This window comes from Carassius gibelio, chromosome A20 (genome assembly GCF_023724105.1).
Source record: "Carassius gibelio isolate Cgi1373 ecotype wild population from Czech Republic chromosome A20, carGib1.2-hapl.c, whole genome shotgun sequence".
In the NCBI taxonomy this organism is placed as follows: domain Eukaryota; kingdom Metazoa; phylum Chordata; class Actinopteri; order Cypriniformes; family Cyprinidae; genus Carassius; species Carassius gibelio.
This window is the reverse complement of record NC_068390.1, coordinates 21852612-21868652: the sequence shown is the minus strand read 5'-3', so window position 1 is coordinate 21868652 and position 16041 is coordinate 21852612. Positions and strand designations below refer to the sequence as shown.

The window sequence follows — 16041 nt, the reverse complement described above, 5'->3', positions numbered from 1 at the left end:
ACCATTGGCTTAGTATGGGGCAACTTTGGGGGGCTCTTGCGCCCCAGGGGTACAACTTATACCCCATTGCGGGGTATGATCGCGCACAGCCTGATAGCCTCTCCAAATGTGGTGATTCACATGTTTCTGCGAAATTCTCTCTCGGAGCTACGATCCGTCAAAGTTGGCCGTAATGCATTGTCTATGCGATTTTTCGGCCGTTATTTCGCCCGGTGTACGAACATCGTACGCCCGATCGCTTATAAAAGTCATAGCACACCATTCCCGATTAGGCCGCACGATTTGACGCCTGTTTCGTTGGTCTGTGACAAAAACTGCGGGACTAGTTACGCGCCGAAGTTTTGGCGGAAGAAGAATAAGAATAATCTATAATAATAAGTATGTGAGATAATAGTAGTAGTGCTTTGCCTCCGGCAAGCACCACTAATAATAATAATAATAATAATAATAATAAATAGTCTGTTTAGTTAATATTATTATTTTAAATATAATACTTTTTTATAACATTATTTATTATTTTTATTATTATTATTCCAATGTTTTTTTGCAGTCTAAATAGTGTTTATTTCTTAAATATATTTTTCATTTTTTATATTATAGTGTTATTGTTAACATTTATGTTAGTTTATAAATTATTTTTATAGTTAGAAAATTATCATTATTATTAGTTATAGTAGTTGCTTTACAGTCTAAATAATTTACTTCAGTTAAATTGCATAATTGCAAAGTAGATTATTATTTTTATTTATGGTTGTTCTAAAAAGTCTTCACTTTAAATATATTTTTCATAATTATTTTAAATATATCATCTTTATTGTTATAATTTATGTTAGTACATTAATTTTATAGTTTAAAAAAGTTTCTGTTTATACTAAGTTCCTTTGCAGTCTAAATAGTTTTCATTAAAAAAATATTTGTCATATTTATTTTTTAAGACTGTAATTGTATCGTTATAATTTATTTTAATAAATAAATTAATTGCATATTTGTATTTTTATTATTATTTTTATTTCTATTTTTATTATTATTATTTTTTTATTATTATTATTATTATTATCATCATCATATCTGGTATAAATGCTCAAAACATAGCTCAGACTCAACTTTGATTCTTCCTCTAACAGCAACAAGGCTTAGTCACTGTTTCTTTGTCAGAGTAGCCAGTGAACAGAAGACAGTTGCCGTAGCAGCATGTGTAAACAAACAAATGTGGTTCCATGGAATGCTTCAAAATATTTACAATGGAGTAACCCCTTTCAGTCACAGGCGGGATAATCTGGAACTTTCTGCATAGCACAAATTGTCCTCAGCTGGAAGGTAGTTCTCTCCCGTGGGCCAGTCCTCAGCAGCACAACTGTATTTAGATCAGAAGACCTCTGCTCCTTCGCTGGCTAGAGAAAACCATTGTCTAAAGCAGAAAAGAGCATTCTCTTCATTGGAAACCCTAAATTATGGATTTTGAGCAGCCTATAGTGTGAATTAGGGGTTGAACATTTTATTGATCTTGCCATCCTTACAATGCACAATCATTCTCTTTATTATTTGCATGTTTTTTTTCCCCTGCTGTCTGTAACAGATTCTCTACTCATTTTTGGGTCACCGTCCAGCAAAATCATTAGGGAAACATGAAGAAATTAAATGTACATTTTTTAGCATATACCTGAAAACCAAACCTAAAAAATCATGTACAGTCTAATGTGTATAAATGACAAACGTTTAAAGGTTTAAAAACCCTACGGAAAAATCCAATTGCATGTGATAATGCCACTGCACATTAAAGATAGAGACAATTTCTGATTAGGCTCAAAGGTTACATTCATGTTGATTAATAACTGAGACATGTTTCCCTAGCAACCGCTACGTGTGTTGTCATTGGCCCTGGGATATACCCAAGTCAACCGAATACATCCTGTCATTAGCGACGACTGAGACATCCAACCACATTTCCAGTAATAGCCTCATTCTGAGTTGTATTTCCTATCAATCTATCAGAAGCCTCTAGGTCCCAAAAGCTCTTTCGTTCGAGGCCACTTCAGCAGATTAAAGAAGGATTCAAAATAGAAGCGTTTAGGTTATTAAATATCTTCTGTAGAGACTCTTCTAGACTAATTGCAGCACAGTCATTTCAGTTTTGCAGATACTTTTAGGCTGCATTCATGACAATATACAGTATCGACATAAACATTCTTTGCCACTGATGCCAGCAGAGTCACATTTGTGTTTTGCTTCTGGAATTACACACCAGCTAAAAATGCTGCCACACTTAACATTACATAACACTTGTCATAAAAACAAGACCTGCCACTCAGACCCCACCTTGGAGCTTTTGTTCCACCTGATTGAAATGAAAGTTTGCACAACGACTAGCATTTCACATCTGACGTCAGTGTGGCCCAAGGGATTGAAAGAAACAAAATGTGCTTTTCTTTTGTTCCTGTCTGAGAGTGAAGTATCTGTTTGTCTGTCTGTCTGTCTGTGTCTGGATTACATTTTCCAAAAGCATCGTTGGCTAACTATGGTCGGTAGTTCCATTGAACTCCATTGGTAACAATGGAACTTCGTCATAGATCATAGTTGCTTTTCGGAAATGCACCCCTTTCTTTCTTTCTGTCTATCTATCTACAGTATCTATCTTATAATAGCATTGTTCATTTAGAAAGAAATTTGTATTGTCAGTGGTTTCAAATAAGCAAATATATTTTACAGTCTTGTAGTTTCTAAAAACAAAAGAAAGCAGTTTCCCACTCACCATGCCATGGTTTAGCCACTGAGGTATGAAGTTGTCCAGGAGTCTTGGATATACCAAATCTCTGTCATACACGTAAAGGGTCCAGAACATAGTCACTACAAACTGCAAACCAAAAACAAAGAAGAAACTGATAATGAATCATCCGATCACAAAAATCAGCATTTTGCTTAAAAGTCTTAACATTTTTATAGTAACTTTTAAAATGAATTCCTTAATATTAAGTAGATGTGTAGAATATGTGTGTTATGGGATATGATTTAATTTTGTTTATATTTATTATAAATAAAATGTGTATATCCGCACCTACGACTGAAACGTTTTCAGCTTTCAATGTTGTTGGTTTTTTTATAATGCTGCTGTCACGACTATACTACTGTGAGGAACGAGGAGATGTGGGAGAATTCATTGTAAACAGTCTTTATTCCTTCCAACACGGGGTACACAGGGGAGACAGGAACACACATAGCACAAGACATTCACATTCAATACCGGACAAACACAGATTGCACAGACTGGAATTTAAATGCCAGGGGTGAAATTTACAAGACACACCTCGGAGCAATGAACAAGCAAACACACAGGAAAACTAGGTCGCAAGGAGCCGAAAGGGATGAAGGAGCCTGATGGAGCCAGAGGGAGTGAAGGGACGAGGTGCATTTGGAGGAGTGGAGTCCCAAGGCACAGGATGGTCAATGCTAGACCAAGGTGGAGCCAAAGGGATGAGCTAGTGGACTGCCAGGCCACGGTGAAGATGAGCTTGTGGACTGCCGGGCCATGGCGAAATGCAGGGATCTAAGAGCCATGGTGGAGCCGAAGGGCTGAGGCAGAGTCTGGGGCTTAGAGTCTGGAGGCAAGGTCAAGGGAAACTCCAGCCAAGGCGAAGCTGGAGGAATGACATATAGTGGGCTGAGGGCGAGCATAGGGGCTGCCAGACAACAGCGGAGGAGGAGGAGGAGGCAAGAGTGGGTGCATTTGTGAGCCTCTGGGTTTTCAGGACTGAAGTCAGGAACGAGATCCCTCCCTGGGCTGGACATGGAAACAGGAGACCTCACTGGGCTGGACGTGGGAACAGGAGACCTCACTGGGCTGGACGTGGGAACAGGAGTGATAGAGGGCTCTGCAGCAGGAGGGAGGAAAGGGGTCAGATCAGCATCCCGGCTGATGAGGTCCCCTTCTAAAACTTCTCCCTTGCAGTCCAACAGTCCCAGATTCATTATCAGCTCAACCTCAGCCACGGTGGAGGAAGCGGATCTCCTCTCCGCACTCTCACTGTCGGCAGCATTCTCCCTCATCCGTTGCCGGCTCTCGCACCTTGACTGACATCACTTAAAGCTCCAGCTCGGTGGCGATCCGGTTCTCTGTCGCGCCGTGCAGCAACGGTTTGTCAGCCGTGGCGAACTTGGGCTCTCTGTCCATGGCGAGATCCTCCTTAGAACAGACAGTTAACAGGGAACCATTTCTCGCCATTTATCCACTCTACAAAGGCGCGTTGTCCGAGTAGCTGGTGAGATGGGCGAGGGCCAGAACAGTCCGTAAGTTCCTCAAGCGATCCTTCTCCCTGCTTCAGCAGGAGGAGGAGGTATTCCAGACTGGCAAGGGCACCCATAGAGAAACAACGAAAAAAAAAAAACACTAAACAAACTCAGAAATAAAAACAGAGGGCAAACATGCAGTTACATGTTTGTAGGTCCGGCATTCTGTCATGACTATGCTACTGTGAGGAACTAGGAGATGCAGGTGAATTCACAGTAAACAACCTTTTTTTTTTTTTACATTTAGCAATTAATTTACACAGCAATGGCATTTTTGACTCTTGAAAACGTTATGTCATGTCATCTACACACATATTCATAGTCCATAGCTTTGTGTGCAGGCAAGGTGTTTTTTCTGTTTGTTTGTTTGTTTGTTTGTTTACAAAGTCAAATCACCAACAACTGTGAATCCATGTAAATGGGGATTGTTTTGACAATGTTGTAAGCAGTAGATCTGTAAATTTTTTGTACATTGTTGTTGCTCAAACATACCCATAGTGTGGGATAAACAGTACAGCAAAATCTCTATTTTTGAATGGTCACATGGCAAATACTACCCATTTTCCTGAACACACTTAAAGGACATGCTTGTGCTTATTCCTCAGCTTTTTTATACAAACCAATAACGCTAAAGCTCTTTCCTAAGATTAATATTGTATGTATTCAGCACAGTGCCAGGTGCTAGTATCAAGTGCCAGCCATTTAAATGATGGATTTTCCTGAAATTAGCTAAAATGAGAAAACTTACATTTTATATTCAGAGAACTTCATAACTTTTTAAGACCTCTCACTCCCCACAATGTCTTTAATTTAAGCCCATTCCTCACCCCCAGATTCCCAGCAGGTCTTCCGGCAGACTGCCTAACTCCTGCTTCACACCAGCACATCTCGTTATGCCGAAAAGTCTTTTTTAAAAAGACTTTTAAAAAACTTTTTTAATATCCTCTTTCCCTCATCTACAGGACCAAATCTCTGCACAAAACCATCACAAGGACTAAAACCAGTCATGAGCACAGACAACCAACACACAGAGCTCATATTTTCATATCAGCATTCCATAATTAATCCCTAAGAGCTGACTTCTTTTTTTTTTAATATTTTTTTTTTATTGCTTTTATCCAACACTCACTAAAAGATACATATGCCTTCTGTGAAAAGGACAGTGTTAAGATGATGAGGACATCACATACGCTGTCAAAAACAGGCAGGTTGGTGTGGGGCATACAGGCCTTGTGAAAAAGTCCCAGGCTCTCCGAGGAGGATTTTCACCTTCCTTTGCTGTAATCCTGAACTGCTCAAACGTATTTGCATTAATGGGCCTCATTTATTGGCGTGACAGATTTCTGTTTGGTTTGGGTGTCTCCGATTATTTAGCAGAATTCTTGTTTCCAGTAAGAGCTTGGATAATGGTCGCTGTACCCAAATAAATGGGTGGGACTATGAGGATAGCCCTTGTGAAAGGGAACCGTTGTACTTTTAAAGCATATTTCAAGTAACCGCCGGGTTCATCTTGAAAGCACAAGTTAAATAAGTTCATTGCCGGACAGGTGGTTTATTTGGATTTGCCTGTTCCACACACTCTCATTGGGCACTGTGGATAAACCATATAACAAACTTCAAACCTTCTCTATTATCCAGCCAAGCTAGCTGGAATGGGAGACTCCATCCCTAGGCCTGACATACTTTCCACCTTATTTTAACATAAGAGCAGATACAGGTACAGCCATTTGGAACTTAAATGTGCAAGCCTTTCAGTGTCATCCGCTTCCAGTTATTTAAGCTGTACAAAAACAGTCTTTGTGCAGCTTGATATTGCAAACTGTTATTTGTTATGTGTATCCCAAATAGTTTTAGTATTTACTGCATTTTGATATTCTTCTTTTATTCTTCTAGTTATTTACCTATAGCATCTAATGGATCTGAAGTCTTGCATATTCACAGAAAATTTCTTACATCTGCTTTGCAAAATAACATGGATAGACAAAGGTTGTTAAATAAATATTTCACCCCAAAATAATCATTAATACATTTACTCACCCTCTATCAGGCTATCCAAGATGTACTGTAGATGAGTTTTTTTTTAAATTACATCACTTTCTGACCAGTGGATTTTCTGCGGTGAATGGGTGCTGTCAGAATAAGAGATCAAACTGCTTATATAAATATCACAATAATCCACTCAACTCCAGCCCAGCAATTAATGTATTGAAAGTGAAAAGCTGCATGTTTGTAAGAAACAAATCCATCCAAAAAAAATTTTTAATTCACTGTTGCTCCCAACTAAAATCTAAATCCTCTATCCACAATATTGAAGATGAAGAAAAAAAAAAGTGGTGAAAAAGTGGTTTTGTCTGAATCAGGATGGAAATGTGCACAGATAAGGCAAACTTTTACTAGCGAAAACAGTCAAAAACAAAAAAAAAATATGTTGATGGTTATTAGAGGACAACAGGGGATGGGCTTTTTCACTGGAGGAAACCTTACTGTGGATTATGGCCAGCAAAACACCTTAATGATGGATTTGTTTATTATAAAAATTCAGCATTTCACTCAGCAAGACGGTAATTGATGGACAGGAGTCATGTGGATTACACTTGTGGATTATTGTGATTCATTGGTAAGCAAGTCATGTATTGTTAAATTTCTTATCTTATCTTATCTTAGATGACATGGAGTTGAGTAAATTTCCAGCAAATGTTTATTTTTGGGCAAACTATTCCTAGTCCCATTGTGTATCAGTCGACTACAATGTAGTAGAGTGAATATCAGCGAGACACATATACCACCAACAGGTGCCAGGAAATAACCTGGGCTAATGCTAATAAGTATGCATATCTCTCAAACACAGTAGAGCCTGTGTCCCAATATTAACGTCAACATTAATGATGCTTACTGTAATATCTGTAAGCTGAGCCTCATGCATTGCTCTTAAACTGAGGGCCAGGGCCAAGTCAAGCATCTACTTTGTGTTTGTTTCATGGCTGTCTGGTTATGAAGTTTTATACAGGCTAACAAGCAAGCCTCCCCTGTCCGCTATCTCGTTAAGTCCTGCTGAGAATCTGCAACCTACAACCTAAAAATCTATATCGTTATGTATTTTTTAAATATTATATTTATTTTATTTATTCTTTTTATATTTTAAAATCCAATGCTATATTTAATATTATTTTATTGTTATTCATTTTTATATTTGTTTTGCAGAATTTCCCTGAAAATATTAACGAAATTGCAGGAAAATCATTCAGTCTAGAGCTAGTCATCAGATACACTACCAGTCAAAAGTTTGTATATGTGTGTGTATAGTGTATTTTCACACTTTAGAATTAATTTTGTATTTTTAAAATTTGCTTTATTTAATATTTAGCCATTAAGAGATAGATTGTATGTTATTATGAATAATCCATTGCAATGCAAGTGGAATGCCTTTGTCTCTTTCATTAAAAAGAAATGAGCAGAGCAGAGTCAATTTTCTTTCCACTTAAGGTTTAAGTCACGTTGACACTGTCATTTGACATCTTAAACACTTTACTAACATTGTGCCATGCAATATTAAAAGCTCTTTAGGCAGCCAGAGACAAAGCAAGACATTTGTGATCAAAATTTTAATATTTTCCATTTAATTATCTGATTGTCATCACGGACACACACACAAAACAGAAACAACGTAGCATTTCCTTCTTCACTTCGCAGGACAGGATTTTATTACATAACTGGTTTTGTGGCATTGCCAGATAGATGACTGGGCATTTGCAAAACAAATAGTCTGTACATTTAAGACAATGCGTCTGTAGTCCCCTTATGCAAAGGAGAATGTGTGGATGTGGCCAGATATAGCAGTATGTGTTAAGAGAATACAGATGCTGTCTGACCAGACCTGCAGGCTCATGCCTTTATCACATCAGTTCACCTATTGTACCTTTTAAAGCATCAGATGATTCAATGTTTTGATGGTCTAAATACAAATCTAAAGGGTGTCTATTCTGCCCACCAAAACAAGACACAGCGACCATCTGAGCTGGATTGCATTAAATAGATCAAAAGTGACAGTGAAGACATTTATAATGCTACAAAAAGATTTTTATTTCAAATAAATGCTGTTCTATTGAAATTTCTATTCATCAAAAAATCGGGAAATAAAACTTAATATGGTTTTCATGAAAATATTAAGCACCACAACTGTTTTTGACACCGATGATATTTAGAAATGTTTTTTGAGCAGCATATTAGTGTCACAATCTGGTGCACAAGGGAACAAACGAGAACGAAGATGAAATACAAAGTCTTAAATAATACACAGAGAGGGTAATCCACAGACATGTATGAACACACGTACACATCAATGTAAACTCAATACCGGACAACCAAAGACTGAACAGAGTACAACTTTTAAGGGGAATGTTAATGAAGATAATGAGGGAACTAAGGAGACACACCTGGACATAATTACATAATCAAGAGAAGACAGAAACTAGGTCATACTGAGCACACGGGGAATGGAACACATGGAGGGAAAACACAACATACCTAGTCCAGGGGCATGACAATACTCCCCCCTCCCGGAAGGTGCGACCTCACACCGTAGAACAGAGGGGAGGAATGGGATGGGCACCAAGGAGGAGGTTCCAGTGGAGGACAGACCCCCGGGAGGGGGCCGGCAGACAGAAACCACAGAGGAAGGAGCCAGGGAAGAGACATGAGGGACCTGGAGCAGGTAGAGCACAGCAGGACCCAGGTCACAGCCATAATGACAGCCCAAGGTGGAGCCGACGGTGGGAGGAGCCATGGCCACCGACTCCAGGGGGCCGTCCAACGGTGGCGGAACAGGTGGAGCTCAAGGCAAAGAGATGAAAAGTCAGGGTGACGGGGAGGATCCAGAGTTCCTAGGTTGAACCGATGGCACCAGGGACCGACAGGAAGATGTGAATCTGGAAGGACGCAGTGAAGCCAGAGCGACAGAGGACTGAGGTGGAGCCAAGGGGATAATGAAGCTTGAAGAGCCAAAGGGACAGATGGATGAGGCGAAGCCAGAGGAGTGGAGTCCCGAGGCGCAGGATGGTCGACGCTAGGCCAAGTGAAAGTGAAAGTGAAAGTGAAGTGACATTCAGCCAAGTATGGTGACCCATACTCAGAATTTGTGCTCTGCATTTAACCCATCCGAAATGCACACACACAGAGCAGTGAACACAAACACACACACTGTGAGCACACACCCGGAGCAGTGGGCAGCCATTAATGCTGCGGCGCCCGGGGAGCAGTGGGGGGTTCAGTGCCTTGCTCAAGGGCACCTAAGTCGTGGTATTGAAGGTGGAGAGAGAACTGTACATGCACTCCCCCCACCCGAGACTAGAACCCACAACCCTTCGATTGGGAGTCCAACCCTCTAACCATTAGGCCACGACTTCCCCCGTGGCAGAGCAGGACTGCCGGGCCACAATGGAAACGAGGGAGGTAGGAGCCATGGCGGTGCTGACGGGTCAACGGGCCGAGGCGGAGTCCAGGCCTCGGAAGCTAGAGGCGGAGATGGAGGAGACTCCGACCACGGTGATGCTGGAGGATGGCACTCCCACGGAGCTTGCACTGCAATGATGGTGGGCTGAGGGCGAGCAGAGAGGCTGCCAGATGACAGCGGTTTTTGAGGAGCAGGCACTGGAGCACACATTCTAGGAGCAAGAAAGGGAACCAAGTACAGTTCAACTTCTAGTTCGGACTCCCAGTCGATGAGATATTATCCTCGTTTTGACCCTTTTGCCACTCCATATCCAGCTCACCCTCAGCCACGGTGCAAAGGGTGGTGCTCCTCTCCGTGCTCATCCCGTCCATGTCTTTCTGCCTCAAGGCAGGTGGTGATGCTGGCTCACACACCTGGACTGACGTCTTCAGCAGCACTGTCTCTGCGTTGATCCTCAGCTCTGTTCCTTTATACGGCGATGGCTCATCGATCATTGCAGGCGATGGCTATCCTTCAGCAGCAGGCAGGCACATTGGGAAAATAGTGGGTTGGACTCTGGGTCCGGAGTGGGCCTGGCGAGATCCTCCATGGGGCAGATGGTAAGAGGCGTCCCATTTCTTCTGGCAAATTCCTCCCAAGGACTCCCTGACTAAGGCTGGTTTCTCCCAAGGTTTTTTCTCCATTCTGTCATCGATGGTTCCTTGCCGCTGTCGTTTCTGGCTTGCTTAGTTGGGGAGACTTCATTTACAGCGATATCGTTGACTTGATTGCAAATGATTGCACAGATACTATTTAAACTGAACTGAGATGAATTCAGTGATGAATTGCCTTAACTTTCATTTTGCATTATTGACACTGTTTTTCTAATTAATTTTGTTCAGTTGCTTTGACGCAATCTTTTTTGTTTACAGCGCTATATAAATAAAGGTGACTTGACTTGACTTGACACATCAACGTAAACTATATGCACAAATTTATGTAACATTTGTACACAATTACACACATGTATGTAACTGCAAAATTGCAAAAATATAAAACCATTGGTCAGGCATATGCAGCAAGCAGTAATTTACCTTTGGTAACCTCATAAAAATATGCTCTATACACAACCTTCCTTTCTTAGATCCACTGGATGATTGCTCGAAACAAGTTTTGAATAGTCGCCTCTGTTTTTCTGTGGTTTCAGACATCTTAATGTCAATGACATGTGTGGGAGGGGAAGGGCAGCTTCAGACAAAGTATTGCATTCATGTTCTGTTACTGTACTGTTTTTTCTTTCCCACACTTTAACAATGGAACTTGATGGCTCAGAGAGTTTACGGTAGGTTCACACACTTTAAACTAACCACAGTGTAAGTCACCGCCAGCAGCCAAAGACTTTTGCTGATTTTCCGTTTACAAAAAATGCAATGTTTGCATGTGTTCAGGCTTATATAAAAGCTGAAACTTTTCCAAGCTCTAGTTTGAACTTTAGATTTATTTGCACGGTAATAATCTGGATCACTGCATCATTTCACTTTGATAATTGGCCATATTGGTGTTTTTATTAAATTTCAGTCCAAATTTCTATGTTGATTCTAAGCACTGATGTTATCTGAATATCAACATATCCTCATTGAGCCAGCAGTACTACTCACAGTCTCCAGATCCAACTAACAACAACAAAGAGTATTTTATAAGTGTATATATGCAAAATGAGAAATCTGATTGGTGGTTTATACATACCGCACCAACAGGAAAGGCCAGAACAGCCATCATCCAGTCTCGCAAGCCAATGAGCTTCCTCAACTGTCTCTCTTGCTCCATACAGACACTGCCTTTTGTCAAAAGGCTTGAGAGGTCAGTCAGGACACACACGCCAAAGAACACCGCCTGAATGACCTGACATGGGGAATCATAACATACTGGTTAAGGAAAAAGTAATGTAGTATACCCAGAAGAAATGGGACACGTCCCATCAGATCTGTAAACTTCCAAGAACAATTATGTGGCATTTTGACATTTCTACATTGTGACAAAGACATTGTAAAATAAATTAAATGTATTTTATATTATAACAGTATTTCACAGTATAACTGTTTTTATATATTTATTTTTATCTATATATTAGCCGACAAAACCTGAAAGCTAGCAATTAGTAAATATAATTAAATACAATGATATATAAACGACTGGGGTCATGTGGGTTACTTGTGGATTATTGTGATGTTTTCATCTGCTGTTTGAACTCATTCATTGCAGAGGATCCATTGGTGAGCAAGTGATGTAATGTTTCTGATGAAGAAACAAACTCATCTACATCTTGGATGGCTTAAGGGTAAATAAATTACAAGGTCATTTTCATTTTTGGGGTTAAATATGAATATGAGAGCAGTCAGTGCCGTTTGAGAATCAACTTTTTCCATTTTAGTTATAAATAAATAATAATAATAAAAAAAAAATTCCTAGTTTTTTTTTTTTTTGGAAGGCCTTTCGTTGACATGCAAATCAAAGCTGTCTTATAAAAAGAACACAATGGAGAGTTGAAGGGAAACTTGATGAAAGCCATGCATTCATCTTTGGTTGTCTCAAAATAGAATATGAGTATTTCTAAGTGCCATTTTTTTTTTTTACAAGAGCAAACAAACTCACATCACAAGAAACAGAACAATATACAGATAGAGTTGTCAAGCTTTAAAATGTTACAATGCATGACAGACTGCAAGAAAACTGGCATTTGGAATAATTTAATACACAATCTTTCCTCCATAACCTATTTCTCGTCTTAAGCTAATATATCTTATTTAGCCCATTTTCCATTAGCGAGCATTCATGATGAGAGTGTTGAGAGATTGCTTTGACATTAATTTAAGATGGAAAGACATTATGGAAGTATGAGGGTTTCTTTATTCTATCTCCTCCAAAGATATCCAACATGCAAATAAGTCTCCCATTAATATGCTCTTTAATATTTAATTCCTCATTATCTTTCTGCTCCTAAATTTGTTTCCTGGTTTCTGAAGACAGGAGAAGCCCTTCTAAGACTTCATATAAATGTTCGATTTGTCTTTTATTGGAAAAGTCTTAAATCCCTATAACCAGCCGCCTAAAATGATCTATTTTTCTTACTTTACCCTGACTATTGCTTTTGATCTTCGCTTTTGCTGAGCTAAAAATGGATGTTCGTCCTTTTCTCACATCATTTGAGAGTTATAAAAACAGCCACGGTGCATGGACACGAAGCCAATAGAGGCATAAAATCATTTATTAGCTATACAAAGTGTTATTTTGTGCTTATAAACAACCACAAGGATTTCTGGACTGCGACTCAAGTCTCCATGAAATCTAATGAATTGCTTGTTTGAGGCTGGGAATAATAATAATCGGGCTAGGAAACTCAATTCTTATCAAACAACATACAACTACAGTACTCTGCAGAAACAGTGGTTTGCAAGACAGTTTTAGAATATTAAAGTAATAACATTTAGCATTCGTGATAAAATAAAAGTCATACAACAACGTGCAGTTCTAATGGTTCAGACACTATGCATTCAAATGCACCATTTCAGTCTTAAAGTATTAGATGTGAACAGATTTTTCCAACTCTGTTTGTCTTAAAATCAAAGATTTTATAATTATACTTGCAAAGCGTTTGCAACATAGCAACTGCTCTCACAAAAATATAGGCTGCCTTTCATCACGGTAATGATACACTCAGAAAACCTGTGCATCTGTGCTAATTACACTCTGCTAATTAATCCACGGGTATCTTGTCAGATCACTGAAAGCTTTCGGCCACACTTGGCCAGGTACTTTATATATGACACAGAGATTAATTCTATGCCAGGCAACCCAAGTGAACTATTGTGAGAATGGAAAGCCAAATCGAAACCCCAATATTTAATAATTAATGAAGCCTGATGAAAACATAAATGGCTAAGATCGCAGTAAACACAGTGGTAGTTACTTAGAGTGTCAATAAACATAACAACAGTGAAGTAGTAGATCAGTTGTGGATAGTCAATGCAAGTATTTGATCCAGACGTACTTGCGTTTCTTGTGCCAAGATGAGATAATCTGCCTCTCTGAATGTGGCATGTGTTTATTGTCTGTTCTAATATTAGTTTCACACCGTCTCATCATCCAGGTTCATTACAGCGATGCTATGAGTGGTGTCAGAGGTCATTAAATGCTGTCAGAATTAATCATTATACTATTACACAAAGCAGAACAAACAATAGATCAAGTTCATCTCTCTCTATGTTCGTGGTGAAAGTGAAAGTGAGTTTTTCTGTGCTTATGGACAGTAAAAGAGTTTATGAATAAACTTATAACATCATCATTGTGTTTTTTAGGTTACCAAAACTATTCAAATACATTTTTTTTGTAAATTAATTTGATGTGCACATATGAATGAAAGCTTGGGCTTTGACTATTTTGGCAGATAAGAAAGAAACATTTCTTATTTCTTATCAAAAACATTTGCTCTGCTTAATATTTTTTATAGTTCTTTGATGAATAGTTTAATTTGAAACTAATATCTTGTAACGTTATAAATGTCTTCAGTCACTTATGTTCAATTAATGCATCCTTGTTGATTAAAACTAGTAATTTCTTTCTGAAAAATAAAATAATAATAATACAATCTTACTGTGCCCAAGCTTTTGAAAAATAGTTATATGTTAATTGTAGTGCAGTGACTACAGTGCACTAGAATTTCCAACAAGTACTATGGATTCTAGGAGAAAACATGATGTTATGAAACAGCATACGGTTCGAAAAGCTCCATCCACAGTAATCTGAACACATCTGCACAGAACATATCTGCACATGAGATTATTCCCAAACCAAAATGGAAAAAAAAGCAAACACTGCTCTGGAACAGATGTGTAAAAGTGAAGTGTAACAAAACAACTTTTATTGCTATTAAAAATCACTTCAAAAAAGGGGGGAGAAAATGGGCTGTTTATGTGGAAAACATGAGTCATTGGCTCACAGACTGTCATAACAGTCAGTGTGTGTGTGCGCGTGCGTGCAGTTACTGCTGCCTAATGTGACCTGCATTTACTCGAACAGACTGGTCCCTTATGTTGCCAGAACAAAAGGATGAAAAGTAAAGGATGCTTCAATTTATTTGTAAAAACTGTAAATTCACCCTTAATTTGTCCTCCTGTGAACTGATGGTAATTTAGTACAACCCTTCAGATTATGATTCATTATTAATGATGTTACAAATGAAAAGCATGACATCATCATTACAGAATTTAGAAGTCATTACGTCATGTGATTAACATTTAATGCTCATTAAATATGACGTAAGACTCTTTGTGTTATCATTTGGATTCTTTTTTGAAGGACCCTGCATATCTGTCTTTATAATGCATTATGGAGATATCATATAAATATATATCAGGCACTGCATGGGAACGATGCACATGCACTTACCAAATCTATGAATGTAAGAAACTTCCAGCTACCGCCGTATGTTTGATGCGCGGGCATGTCTATGGCTTTGTAATTGCAGAGGATGGAAAAATAAGAGAGGAGTATCGCTACTCTGAGGATCTGTGATGGGATGAGCGCCATTTTCCTTCCCCCGTCGTATTTCCGTCTCAGGACATATCCTGTTGACAGAGGGATGCTGTTATGCGGTGGGGAGGGGGAGAGGGTCGCGCGGATCCGTGCGAGACGTTGGTGGAGGCGGCGGATGTGCGCGAGAGGTTGTTGCTATAGTAACAAGCATCGCTGCCCGTGCAGAGCAGCTCGTGTTCTTTGAGTCCGCGCATGCGCGTTAAGATGGTCCGCATCATAAGAGTTTTGGGGATTTGTTTCGTCTAATCTTTCGTTTGTCTCTCAGAAGGCTCATTTTCTGGATTTGTTTACTGCTCTCATATAGTACAAAATGTTTAGATTAAACGTTTAGTCTCTAGTCTAGGTCATTGTGTTGTCACACTAGTCAGTTTACTAGGTGGTTTCTTTTTTTAACATTAGTTTTTATGTTCATATACCAAGTTACAAAAATGATAGCAATTTCCACTGTTATTTTCCAAGCTAACAAATATCTGTTCTAAGAAAGTTTAGCTAACATTCCCATTAAGGAACTTTTTTATTTTTATTTTTATTTTTTATGAACATTAAGGCAACATTACATTTGATCTTTATTTTAAATCATCGTGTGTATGTTCTTTTTGATGTTCTCTGTAGGTTCTGAAACAAGAAGTAAACTTTAAAAAAAAAAACATTTTTTTAATGAACATCAAACTAAAAAGTTTCAGAAAATTAAAATCCATAAATGATGTACAGTATAAATATTGTTTTCTGCGAATGTATTG

General features: G+C 38.9%; 1 pseudogene; it reads right to left on the bottom strand.

The window, feature by feature from the left end:
- LOC127938792 (androgen-induced gene 1 protein-like) overlaps positions 1–15452 on the bottom strand; it is a 36669-nt pseudogene extending 21217 nt beyond the window's left edge.
- Between the last annotated feature and the right edge of the window lie 589 nt (positions 15453–16041).